Genomic DNA, 14989 nt, shown 5'->3' on the forward strand with positions numbered 1-14989 from the left:
CATGAGGACAACTTGCAGCCCTCAATAAATTTGTCACATTTTAAGAAGAGCATTGTCAAGTTGAACAGCATTCAGAGCAAAGGGGATCTTTGAATTCACCTAATAAAAGGTGGATGGCCACTCTTTAGGTATGTTGAAGAAAAAGTTTCTCAGATTTGAATTTCAGATTGGAGGATTTCAGATATAAATTGGATTAAATATAACCTGATGCCCCATTCAACTCTATCATTCTATAAAACTATTTGACATCATTAGATTTGGATAAAATGTATCCTAATGCACAGAATTAACTTGTAAATAACAACTAGAATTTATATAGCATTAAGTGTTAAACTCATTTGATCCTCAAAATCATCTTGTGGAATCAGTGGTATTATTGTCATCATTTTAGAGATGACAAAATAAACATTGAGAGATTATATCACTTGCCCAAGAAAACACAACTATTAAAAGTCCAAAGCAAAAATTCAATTTCAGATGCTCTTGACTTTGAGGAAAGCTTTATGAATGATGGCTCCTCTAGCTTCCTATATAAAGGTATAATTTCACAAGATGGAAAAGATAGTTGGATTGCAGTTCATCAGTTCATCTGAAAAAGTTTTAGTGACCTGCAGTCACAGTATGAATCAAATGTTTGATATGGCTGATTCATACAAGATTGCATTTTGCAGGTCATTACATCCTTATGACATCCTAACTTGGTTCTTTCCATTTCATCTCAATTAGCCTTTTATAGGAGTTTCTTACTTTATCATTTTTATATAAAGATTAATATATAGGTATGATTGTTATGGTCACATTCTTGAAATACATATTTCATAATGATTTAGATGTATCTAATTTCCCTAGGACTACTTTAGAATTTTTTTTTTGTGTAGATTGTTTGGGTTTCTTTTCTTCTTTTTGACCTGGGATTTTGCTTTGACTACAAATCACGTAGCTATTTCTTATCTTAATGATTGTGGCTGATAAAACATTAGCAAAGCAATATATACATCAAAATACTCAAGACATTAATTACTGATCTTTTTCTTTTCACAACCTAAAAAAGCTAGTGTGAAATGAAGAAGCAATATTTCTTTGAATCTGCTCTATCAAATTGTAACTGAATTCTGGGTACATCATTTTAAATCCCATGTCTGATACTTATCTGAAATATATTCCTTTCTTAATCTTTCTGACCCTCAGTTTACTTATTTGGAAAATAAGGGTAATTAAAAATTGTATTTTCTATTTTTACAAGTTCATTTTTGAACCTTAAATATGCTATAAAAATGAATGATTGTAGTATTACTTTGTGCCTTAATACCAAGAGACCATGTTGTTACACATGGGGACATCATTAGAAATGTGAGAGGTTATAATTAATTATATAGAAGAAGTCTACTCCTCCTGCTTAGGAGAAAATCATTGAGTAGAATAATACAAAAGTGGGGATTAAGATGTCTCACAATAGGATTTACATTCAGGGGTCAATTGTGTTCCTGATACACTTTTCATCTGCATAAGGAGTTCAGTACTGTTTTCTTGCTACTATCCTGGCAAAAGCCTCATAATTATCCTCTTAGTTCACTGAGATGAGATCTAGGGAGAGATTAAATATTCAAGTATTCATAAACATAGGATTAAATCAAAAGCAGTAAATTTGTCAGAGGGATTAAGCTCATATATTTAGGGCCAATATCAATGCTTCCAAAACACCAGGGGGTTAGTTTGATAAAGCTCAGCACACTCATAAAAAGCATTATGGGGTTAGCTGACTATTTATTATTATAGAATTATAAGCTTCTAGGATAAAAGGAACCTTGGGATATTATCTATGCAAAACTATACAAGGCCATTTCAGGACAATGATGACAGGACACTAATCTATTTTTCAAAGACTTCTAGAGAAGGATATGACACAGATTTTTAAATATGAAAGCAAAATTTGCCTTTAAAACTACAGCTTTGAAAAAAGTGTCAATCTTCAAGGTTCCAGATAAACTCAAATAACAAATAAATAAAATATCCCTTTCAAATAACATCAAGAACAATAAGGAAATATAACAAATAAAAGCCCAAGATCAACATGGAAATTAAGTGAATGAAAAAATTGCATAAAAAGATAGTCTTCAAGAAATAAATAATAATAATATATTTTTTAAGCCTATCATACATTACCAAATAAGCCTGAGTGAGCTGGGAGGGGTAGGGGCAAAAAAAATCACTATGTAACCAAAACATTAGCAACTATACATTTAGGCATAATTGTGATAATTTCAGTGATTAAAAATGTGTATATGTGTGTTGGAATCTTTAGTGAAGAATACAAATGAATAAGTAAATTTAAAAAAGTAAACCTGGAAGAAATACTATGAATTAAGAAATCCAAAAATAGAATTCCAAGAGTACAATTCAGCAATATTACAAGTGATATCACAAAAAAGAGAATGGATTGTTCCCAAAGTTTTGAGAGTAGATTACAAAAAAAAAAAGAAGAGAAGGGAAAGATAAAGATATTAAAAATAAAATTAGAGGTCTTAAGAAAAAATCTGAAAGGAGCTTGAAATAGCTTAAAAAAGAAGGTGCAAAGAATTATTGAAATAGTGGACACCCTGAAAAATAGAATGAAAGACACATGACCCTAAAATTTAATGATATAATAAGTAATATTTTTTTAAACTAAAGGTAAAAAAAAAATTGAAGAAAATAGAATGTGTACCCTATTGGTTAAAGTAACTACTATGGAAGACAAGACCTAGAGATCAACTTTCAAAAATTAGGCTCTTTGAAAAGCATTATTGGAATTTAAAAAGCTACTCAGAACTATTGTATCTAAAAGACCAATTGAAAATTGACTTCACATGGGGAAACTAGGTGGCACAGTGGATAGAGTATCAGCCCTGAAGTCAAGAGGACCTGAATTCAAATCTAACCTAAGACACTTAACACTTCCTAGCTGTGTGATCCTGGGCAAGTCACTTGACCCCAATTGCCTCAGAAACAAAACAAAACAAACAAACAAACAAACAAACAAAGAAAACTGATTTCACAGGTCAACTTCTTACAAAACTCCAGTTCCTACCATGTCAATATCTTTTTAGGTGATTTTTTAAATTAAAGCTTTTTATTTTCAAAACATGCATTGATAATTTTTCAATGTTAACCCTTACAAAACCTTGTGTTCCAGTTTTCCTTCCCCTTCCCCAATCCCCTTTCCTAGATAGCAAGTAAACCAATATATGTTAAACATGGTAGAAATATATGCTAAATCCAATATGATGCATACATATTTATACAATTATCTTGTTGCTCAAGAAAATTCAGATCAAATGGGAAAAATGAGAAAGAAAATAAAATGCAAGCAAATAACAACAAAAAGAGTGAAAATGCTCTGGGTGTAGATGGCTCTCTTCATCACAATATCATTGGAATAGGTCTGAATCATCTCATTGTTGAAAAGAGTTATTTCCATCAGAACTGATCATCATATAGTGCCATGTAAAATGATTTCCTGGTTCTGCTCATTTCTCTTAGCATCAGTTCATGTAAGTCTCTCCAGACCTCTCTGAAACCATCCTGGTGGTCATTTCTTACAGAACCATAATATTCCATAACATTCATATCCCATAACTTATTCAGCCATTTTCTAATTGATGGGCATCCACTCAGTTTCCAGTTTCTTGCCACTACAAAAGGGCTGCCACAAACATTTTTGCACATGTGAGTCCCTTTCTCTCTTGTAAGATCTCTTTGGTATATGAGCCCAGTAGAAACACTGGGGGTCAAAGGGTATGCAGTTTGATAAATCTTTGGGCATAGTTACAAATTGCTCTCTAGAATAGGTGGATCTGTTCACAATTCTACCAACAATGTACTAGTGTCCCCGTTTCTCCTCGAACATTTGTCATTATCTTTTCCTATCATCTTATCCAATATGAAAGGTGTGTAGTGGTAACTCAGAGTTGTTTTACTTTGGATTTCTCTGATCAATAAGGATTTAGAGCACCTTTTCATATGACTGGAAATGGTCTTCTTCATCTGAAAATGAAGAAAATGATTTCTTCATCTGAAACTTGTCTGTCCATATCCTTTGACCATTTATCAACTGGAGAATGGCTTAAATTCTTATAAATTTGAGTCAATTCTCAATATATTTTAGAAATGATGCTTTTATCAGAACCCTTAAATGTAAAAATGTTTTCCCAGTTTATTGTTTCCATTCTAATCTTGTCTGCATTTTATATTTATATATTATATATATATATATTTATATATTTTATATAAAAATAAATACAATTAAAGGATGTCAATGTGAAAATTGTTATCCTTAACATTATCATAGATAATGAAATAATACAATACTATATATGCATGTATATATGCATATGTAAATTTATATATTTATATGTATATACATATATTTATATGTATATGATATATACATACACATACACACACATGACAGCATCTAGATATTAAAAGGAAAAAGTGACTCATTTACAGAGGGAACTAAGAGAAAAAACAAAAATCATTTGGACTTCAATGTGCTTCTTTCAGAGCTATACAAATTCACAGAAAAGAAAAAGAAAGATAAAGAAAGAAGGAAAGAAAGAAAGAAAGAAAGAAAAAAAAGAAAGAAAGAAAGAAAAGAAAAGAAAAGAAAAAAGAAAGAAAAGAAAGAAAGAAAGGATGGAAGGAAGAAAAGAAAGAAAGAAAGAAAGAAAGAAAGAAAGAAAGAAAGAAAGAAAGAAAGAAAGAAAGAAAAAAGAAAAAGAAAAGAAAGAAAGGAAGGAAAAGAAAGAAGGAAGGAAGAGGCTGAATAGATTAGAAGATTTAAGTATGATTTACATTTGGCAATTGATAAATAGAAGCAGTAGATATTAAAAGGAAAAAGTGACTCATTTACAGAGGAAACTAAGAAGAAAAATAAAAATCATTTGGACTTCAATGTGCTTCTTTGAGAGCTAAACAAATTCACAGAAAAGAAAGAAAGAAAGATAAAGAAAGAAGGAAAGAAAGAAAGAAAGAAAAAGAAAGAAAGAAAGAAAAGAAAAGAAAAGAAAAAAGAAAGAAAAGAAAGAAAGAAAGGATGGAAGGAAGAAAAGAAAGAAAGAAAGAAAGAAAGAAAGAAAGAAAGAAAGAAAGAAAGAAAGAAAGAAAGAAAAAAGAAAAAGAAAAGAAAGGAAGGAAGGAAGAGGCTGAATAGATTAGAAGATTTAAGTATGATTTACATTTGGCAATTGATAAATAGAAGCAGTAGATATTAAAAGGAAAAAGTGACTCATTTACAGAGGAAACTAAGAAGAAAAATAAAAATCATTTGGACTTCAATGTGCTTCTTTGAGAGCTAAACAAATTCACAGAAAAGAAAGAAAGAAAGATAAAGAAAGAAAGAAAGAAAGAAAGAAAGAAAGAAAGAAAGAAAGAAAGAAAGAAAGAAAGAAAGAAAGAAAGAAAGAAAGAAAAGGAAGAAAGAAAGAAAGAAAAAGAAAAGAAGGAAAGGAAGGAAGGAAAGAAGGAAGGAAGGAAAGAAGGAAGAGGCTGAACAGATTAAAAGATTTAAGTATGATTTACATTTGGCAATTGATGAATAGAAGCAGTAAATATATACATATTTTTTTCATCCTTGCATGGAATTTTTACAAAAGATAGAATAGGTTTTTTTAGTTAAAAAACTAAAAGATAGATACAGAAGATAGAAATATTTTAAATATTGTTTATAGTCCATAATATAATTGTAAAAAATATAAGTAAGAGAGAATGAAGAAAGGATTCAAATTTAAAGTCAGACTCAAAAAAAAAAATCCTTAAGAATAAATGGATCAAAAAAAAATCACAAAAACAAAATAGAATATGTCAAAGAAAATTATAATAATGAGATAATATGCTAAAATTTATGAGATATTGCCAAAACAATCTTGAAGTTGTTTATAATTATAAATGGATTCATAATAAAAGAGAAAGAAGATAGTGAATTAAAGATGTAACCTTGAAAAAACAAATTGCCCTTCTATAAAAAATAGAAGTTCTGAAAATAAGAGAAGTAAAACTAAAAATATTTAAAAACTATGAGCTGTTTTTTTCAAAAACTTAATAAAACAGACAAAGCATTTGTTCATTTTTATTTTTAAAAGGTATTGAGAAAAAAGTTAATTACTGAAATAAAAATCAAAAGAGGAAATTCAAAACAAATGAAAAGAAAAAAAGAAAACTGTCACAATTATTATGCTTAATTATATAACAACAAAACTGGAAGATGAAATGAAAAGGGTGTTTTGTAGAATTATAGTATTCACAGATTAACTGAATAATAACTAGACCCTAACAACCTAATTTCAAACACAGATATTGACTAAGCCATAAATTAAATTCCGGAGGAATTTCATAGAAGTAGTTTTGGGAATAGTTTGGTGACACAATAGATAGCATGTTGGTTTTGAAATCAGATAGTCTTTAATATAAATCTAGCTTCAGAAATTATTTGTATGACCCTGAGTAAATCATTTAATCTCTCTTTGCCTCAGTTTCCTCATCTTAAAATGAATATAATAATAAAATCTGTTTCCTAGAGTTGCTATGAAGATGAGATATTTGAAAAATACTTTGCAAATCTTAAAGTGCTAGCTATTATTATTATATTAAATGTTATTATGATAGATGATACCTTTTGATCATTGTCAACAGCACTATTATTATTTTTAAAAGGTAGACATTAATTTTGTCCCTGATTCCAATTTGTTCTACATAAGGAAAATAATCCATAATTAGAAGACTAAATATTTCATCAATCTTCCACTAAAGACAATATAGCATTGTTTTCAAATAAGTAGTTGTACCACTTTATACTGGTGTTCTTTTTTCCTCCCTAGCTCCTTTTCTTCCTCCCTCCTTCCCTTCCCTTCCTTTCTACCTCCCTTTCTTCCTCCCTCTCTCTTTCCATTTCTTTCTTCCTCCCTCCCTCCCTCCTTCCCTTTCTTTCTCCCTCCCTCCCTCCCTCCCTCCCTTCCTTCCTTCCTCCCTCCCTCCCTCCCTTCCTTCCTTCTTTCCTCCCTCCCTCCCTTCCTTCCTTCCTCTCTCCCTCCTTTCCTTCATTCCTTTCTTCCTTCCTTCCTTCCTTCCTTCCTTCCTTCCTTCCTTCCTTCCTTCCTTCCTTCCTCCCTTCCTCCCTTCCTCCCTTCCTCCCTTCCTTCCTTCCTTCCTTCCTTCCTTCCTTCCTTCCTTCCTTCCTTCCTTCCTCCCTTCCTTTTCTTTCTTTCTTTCTTTCTTTCTTTTTTTGTTTAAGAACCAGTTCTGGAAGAAAAAATTTGCAAAAAGCTAAATTGATTGACAGATTCTGGTTGCCTAGAAACTGGGATTATTTTAAAAGTATCTGGCTGATAATTAACCCTACCAAGATTTAACACAATTCAATTCTATTTGACTAAATGCAACAAAACTCTTCCTATGCAGAGTACAATGATAAATGCTGTGCATGTAAAGACAAAAATTATGAAGAGAGAATAATCTTTTTTTTTTTAATGAGTTGAGGATGATGCCTCAAGAGAGGGAAAAAATATGGCATGCACACAAATAAGAATATAGATAAGGAATATAGGGGTAAAAATGACAAAATACTATAGGAATATTTGAGAAAAGAGAGAACATTAAAACAGAGGAATTCAAAAAAGCTTTCAAAAGGTAGTGAAAAGTGAATAAAAAAGGAAGATAAAAATTCTCAAAGATCAATTTAGGTGGTAAACTATTTTAAAACTATGGAATTGGGAATGAAAATTAACAGAGGTGGACATGTAAAGTTGACTTTAAAGAATAGGTTAGGTCCTTTGGGTAAGAATGTACTGTATATGAAGTGAAATAATGTGAAATGAGCCTAGAGAGGTAAGATTCAAACATATTGTAGAGGGCTTTCTATTCCAGGGAAAAGAATATTTTAACCTAGGACAACAGAGACCCATTGAAAATTTTTGAGCTGGAGAATGAAATGATTGAGACCTATGATTTAGGGAGGTTATTACCTGCAGTTGTGAGAAGACAACTTGGAGAAACAAACAAACAAACAAACTGAAGCCATAAAGTTGAATTAGGAGATTATAATAATAATTGAAGGAAGTAAAAACAGTCTGTGTAACATTACAAAGGAGGAATAAATAAAAGAGATAGGTCCTCACAACTGCTAGGCATATCACCTACAATAGTGCTCTCCACAGCTGCATTTATTCTTGCAAATGGAGGTATGGAGTTGATTTCTCCTATCTCTTCCTTCAAGGTATACTTGTTTGTTTTATTTAATTGAACTAAATATAAAATAAGAAAAAAAGAATAGAAAAAGACAGAAAAGGAAAACAAAACAAAATGAAACATTTTCATGTGCCCAGGAAAGGCTAAAAAACAGATAATAATAAATTTCCATTTCAAAAAAGCATATGTAATCATAGAAGAGATTATATTTATAACTGTCCATATTTTTTGCTTCCTTGTAGATGATTCTTTTGTTCTCTGCTGTGCACTTTTTATTTTATCATTTCTTTCCCTTTCATCTCCCCACATCCCCCAAGCAAGCTACAGTTAAAAACACACACACACACACACACACACACACACACATATATATATATATATATACCTATATATATATAATTTTACCCACATAGACATATGTCTACATAAACACACATATATTTACATGCACGGATACCCACATATACTGAGACATATACACACATATATGTCTATATACATATATGTACACATTTACCCATATGTAAACATGCATCTAAAACAATACTAATATGGCTGACATATATAGATTTTCTCTTTTTATTGAATCTTTAATTTTCACTTTGTCTAAGATCAATGATTAATAGATCTTTTTTTTTCCCAATACATTCTACTCCTGATCCTTGTAGTGTCTGTTTACTTCCTATTACTGCTAACTCTTCTACTTTAATTTTATTCTTTAACTTGTCTTGCTATTACTTAATCTCCCCCCATTCATGGGTCCCCCTCTTATCTTCTCCCCTGACTCTTTACTTCCCTCTATACCTCATTCCCATTAATCTACACACCTTATCCCTGTCCTGTTAATTTAAACACCTTTCTGTATTCCAGGCATATCCTATGCCACCCTTCCCCCACATTTTTATCTCTTTATCATTAATTTAATGGTAATTATATTCATTGATTAAATTAGATAATTAATTAAATAGAACCTTGTTCTCAGGGAGAAAAATTCATTGTTGAAAAGAGCCATGTCCATCACAATTGATCATTATATAATCTTGTTGTTGCCTTGTAAAATGGTCTCCTGGTTCTGCTCATTTCACTCAGCATCAGTTCATGTAAGTCTCTCCAGGTTTCTCTGAAACCATCCTGGTGGTCATTTCTTACAGAACAATAATATTCCATAACATTCATATACCATAACTTATTTAATCATTCTCCAATTGATGGGCATCCATTTAGCTTCTAGTTTCTTACCACTACAAAAAGGGCTGCCACAAACATTTTTGCACATGTGGTTCTTTTCCCTCCTGTAAGATCTCTTTGCTATATAAACCCAGTAGAAACATTGGGGGTCAAAGGGTATGTACTGCTTGATAACTCTTTGAGCATAGTTCCAAATTGCTCTCCAAAATGGTTGGATCCATTCAACCATTAGTTGTCCCAGTTTTCCTACATCCCCTCCAATATTCCTCATCTTTTCTTGTCATCTTAGCCAATCTGAGAGGTGTATAATGGTATCTTAGAGTTGTCTTACTTTGGATTTCTCTGATCAGTAGGGATTTAGAGCACCTTTTCATATGACTAGAAATGGTTTCAATTTCTTCATCTGAAAATTGTCTCTTCATATATTTTGACCATTTATCAATTAAAGAATGGCTTGAATTCTTATAAATTGGAGTCAATTCTCTATATATTTTAGAAATGAGACCTTTATCAAAACCCTTAAATGTAAAAATGTTTTCCCAGTTTATTGTTTCCCTTTTAATCTTGTCTGCATTGGTTTTATTTGTACAAAAACTTTTTATCTTGATATAATCAAAATTATCCATTTTTCATTCCATAATGTACTTCAGTTCTTTGGCCACAGATCCCTTACTTCTTCATAGTTCTGAGAGGTAGACTATCTTTTGTTTTTCTAATTTGCTTATAATATCAGTCTTTCTGTCTAAATCATAAAGTCATTTAGACCTTATATTAGTATAGGGTGTGAGGTGTGGGTCAATGCCTAGTTTCTTCTTTTTTTTATTTTAGTGAGAAGTATTAGTGTAAGCACCTCTAATTGTGGAGTGAAGGATGGTGCCTCTAGTCTTACTTCAGGTATCCCCTCTGACCTGGAATCCCAAACCAAAAGCTCTATCCTTCCTGCAAATACCCACAGCCAGCAGTGTCCCTGCCTGCATTCACCTGGTAGACTGGTTCTTTTTCGCCCAGGATAGGGATCTCAGCAGCACAGCTGGGCCTGGTGTTCCTAATCAGCCTAGTATTCAAGCTATTGTCAAGACCCATTGATGTCTCCTTTGCAACATCTCTTGAATATGTCCCTTTCTCTTCTCTGACAAGCCAGCATTTTAGTTCAAGACTTTTTTAACCTAGTACCCTGATTACTGTGATATCTGCTGATAGGCTGATCTGTCTTAAATTTCTCCCCATTCCTATCCATCCTCAATTCAGTTCCTAAAATTATTTTCCTAAAATCAGGTCTAGTCATGTCATGCTCCTCTACTGAATAAAGTCCACTGACTTCCTATTGCTTTCAAGAGAAATACAAAATGCTCTATTTGTCATTCAAAACACTTCTTAATCTATGTCTTCTATCTTTTAAGACTTCTTACTTTTTGTTCCCTACATATACTCTTTGATCTAGTGACACTATCCTCTTGCTTGTTCTATGAAGAAGGGTCTCCATCTCTCAGCTCTGGGCATTTTTACAGCTGTTCCTAATGCTCCAACAATTGACTCCCTTTAAATCCAATTTAATTCCCACCTTCTACTGGTAGCTTTCCCTAATCTAGAAGCTTCCCCTAATCCCTCTTAATTCCAGTTCCTTTCTCTATTTAAGTATCTACTATTTATACTATAAATAGTTTGCTTTGCTGCATATTGTCTTCTCCTTTAGATTGTAAACTCCTGAGGGCAGGAATTGTTTTTTGACCCTTTTTTGTATTTCTTGTGTTTATTACTCAGTGTGGCACATTGGAGGGACTTAATGAATATTGATTGATATAGAATCCAGAAAATTGGCAATTTATTGGATATGGGGAAAGACAAATAGGTGGTAAAGACAGAAAAAGAATAAAAGATAATTCTAAGGTCATCCCAGTGTCTGGAAGTATAATAATGTACTTAACATGAAAAGAGACTAGAGACATCTGGAAGAGGAAAAATTTGAGGAAGGATTGTATGGTCCAGTGAAGCTGGAAATATAGGTTAGGGGAACTTTTGTAGGGTTTGTAAGAGAATCTGTGGGACAGAAGAATAAGGAACTCAGAAAGAATGAGAATTAGTTGCCTATTTTAGCCTTTTAAAAAAAGCATTACATAAAAATGAACCTAAAAAAGAGGATTAAATGAAAAGACTTGAAATCCCATTTAAATACCTAACTGGAAGATTTTATTATTTTTTCCAGAAGTAGGAACCCTGAAAGGCCAGCAATCCTGCTTGCAAGTCTAGCTAAGTGGAAGGGAGCTTAAATTTTAAAGAGTAAATAGTGGCAACAAGAAACTAATTGGAAATCAAAATTATTTAGCAAAAGTACATGCCTTACTGGTAAAATAAAAGAAAAGTTTCATTGGGTGAGTAATGAGAAGGTACAGTAAACCCTTGGGTATCTTGTGGTTACACTCTGGTGCCTACCTGGCTGGAGGGTTGTTTTTAATGGAAATTACTCATTAGAGATAAGAGGACTACTTTCAATTAAGGCAAACTTCAGCTTATTATTCCCAACAAGCAAGGATCCTAAAGCTTGTCAGAAACTCCAATGAAGCTTTAAAGGAAACTGTAAATCTAACCAGGAGAGAACCAATTTTTGCTCATGGACTATCAAATTGGAAAATGGAAAAATTGCAAATTGAAAAGTTTTCTCTTTACTTAATTGATTACTTTTTATGTGTATTGGATGCTTTCATTATTTAAAGATGACTGCAAATTCATATAGTTTGCTAATAAAGGGATTTTTAAAAAGTGGATCTCTGTTTTTTGAACTCTCACAGACTTCTGACATATTGGCACTACTTCCTCCCTTTCAAAGGGATTAAAAGCAATAGGTATATGCTATGAAGAGCACCATCTAGTGTTGATATAAGCAAACTTCATGTCTTCATCTCCAGGTTATTAAATATATTTTAAGAAAATGACTCTTAAATATGAATGTTATAATCCATAAAATGATTATTGAATTCTAGTACATTAGCATTATATCCCAGATACATGAAAATATATAACCAGGTCCTAAAAAATCTTTCTAATTGTCAGTTTGGTTAAAAGTCAGTTTATTTGTTTTTAAGGAGTGGAGGAAGACATGAACATGTTTGTGGGTGAGAAACAGAAGACATCTAGTCACTGCCATATTTTTGAAGTTCAGAGGGGACCCCAAAAGATTGGGGATGTCACGAGGTTTCTCATATCTTAAAAAAAACCCTGTAACCTCACTACCATACATGTGATGTAGAGATGATTGCTATAATGAAATTTCTTTTCAGAGGAGTTACAAAGCACAGTTCCTCACTTTCTTTAAAAACTTTAATCCCTTTGCAGTATTTTCAGCTAAGACATGTTTTTGGCATAAAACATATTCCTCTGTAGGGTCTACCAGCATGTGTCTTCATATACATCATCACCAGCCATTCAGAGAATCACATAAAACAGAATGACTTTATTTATACTATCATTTATTTTCTGATAGCCAGTCTTCTAAGTTGTCAAAGGAGACAAAGAAAAGAAAAAGAGAAGCCCATAGATCTCAAAACTAGCATTTATAAAGATATAGCAGCACTGGTAGCAGTGACTTTCTCAGATCAAGTTGCATACCTGGAAATGAGGAGGATGATTACATAAGATGAGGTCTAATCAAAGCAATATTGTGTGGAATTTTTCTTCTCCTGTAGGCAATGATGATGAGTGGTCCTTACTCATCTAGTAAAATGATGCATTTGTTAAGGCACAAAACTCATTCTGCTACACTGTCATTGATGCACATCTGTTGAAAGTATTGGGTATAAATAAAGGTATACCCTGTCTAATGTCACTCACTGTTTCTGTGAAAGCACAGTGTAAAGCAAAACAATGTGCTTTTTTCTGTTCCATATCTGAGCCAAGAAGAGTTCAGTGTTATAAATGCTAATGATAGATGATCATCTGAATGATATGTCAGCAGGATTTGGTTATAAAGTATTAATGATGTTAACACAAAAATGATGCTGGCTGGGGCAGTATTATTTGGTTAATGCCTGTAATCACTTTTTAAATGAAAGAACAAATGTAGCTGCTGTTGACTGAGAATTTCTACATTAAATTCTAGTGGGAAATTTTCAAATGGCAGACAATTTGCTATATATTTCTGGTATACTTTGAGAAAAACAGAAGAATAAGGCCAAATCAAGTCAGGTTAAAAGCTACTTTTAAATAATCTCTAATATTAATAATAGCTAGCATTTACACAAAGCTTTAAAATTTGCTAAGTATTCTAGGTATTCTAAGTATTCACTAGGTGACATAATGGATGGAGTGCTGGGCCTTAAGTCCAGAAGACTCATCTTCATGAACTCAAAGATGGCATGAGTTTGACTGTAGCTATGTCACTTAACCCTGTTTGCCTCAGTTTCCTTATATGTAAAATGAGGGAAAGAAGAAAAAAATAAACTATTCCATGATATATGCTCCCCAAAAAACCCTAAATGAAGTCACAAAGAGTTGGACATGACTAAAACAGCTAAATAACAACAATAAATTTTAGATAAAAGAATTCTCAAGTGGAAGATGAGGAAGAATCTCTGTAGGAGATAGCAGTTGATGATTCCTGCTGAGTCCAGGTTTTCCAAGATATGGAGATAGGAACAGAGAGTATTCTAGACATAGAGGTCAGTCTGTGCAAAATGGGATGTGCAGTGGAGCCTCAGGCTTATGCCCACTAGTGGCAAACAGGAAATACCAACTTATTCACAGACCTCCATTTGTCAGAAACATGTCAGAAACGTGAAACAGGAAGGCTGGTTGAGTACCTTCTGCTAATTCTACCATGGACCCCACACCTCTCAGAACAGATAATAGAGGTGAGATAGATAAAAACCAATCAGAGCATGATTATTGATCACACCTAGGTTTTGTAAAAAGCCAGGTTTTCAGAAGAAAGTATGATTTTTTTATTACACTCGATAAGCTATATTTCTTTTATGCTGACATTCAATATATTTTAGAAAACAAAAAAAGCTCGGCAATTTCTTAAAAAATTAAGATGTTTTACATGGAAGTAAGACCATTTATCTTCATAGATTCTGAGATGAAGGCAAAACAATGAGCTGTCAGTCAGCCTGGCTCATTAAAATCTCTTTTTCCTCAGAAATGCTGGACAGTATGTGAAAACGTATTCTTTCTCAAAAATCCCTTCAGCTTCCAGTTAACTCAATATTCTTCAGGATTCTATGACTCTCCAAACAATTTATTGACATCTTGGAAATCAAAATTTGTAATTTTCTAACATTTAAAGGAGAGTGGGAGAGGAAAGAAGGTAAAGTCAAAGAACAGAAAGAACTTAAGAGTTTTTGAAAAGTAGCAGCCGCAAGTGACTTAATCGCCATATGCCTTCTCCTAGGGAAGATCTTGAAATTTAGCAATCCTTGCCTTTGAACTCTTCTTCAAAAGGCATTACACAAGAAGGGGAACATGGAAACAAAATAGTGAGATGTCCAGTCCTCTTCTACTGCTGATTAAGGACAGTGTTTTAGAAAATTATAACAGATAACAATCACTAAATTAACTTATCTGAGAATCAGCTTTATTCTTGCCCATT

This window comes from Sarcophilus harrisii, chromosome 2 (assembly GCF_902635505.1).
Source record: "Sarcophilus harrisii chromosome 2, mSarHar1.11, whole genome shotgun sequence".
NCBI lineage: Eukaryota > Metazoa > Chordata > Mammalia > Dasyuromorphia > Dasyuridae > Sarcophilus > Sarcophilus harrisii.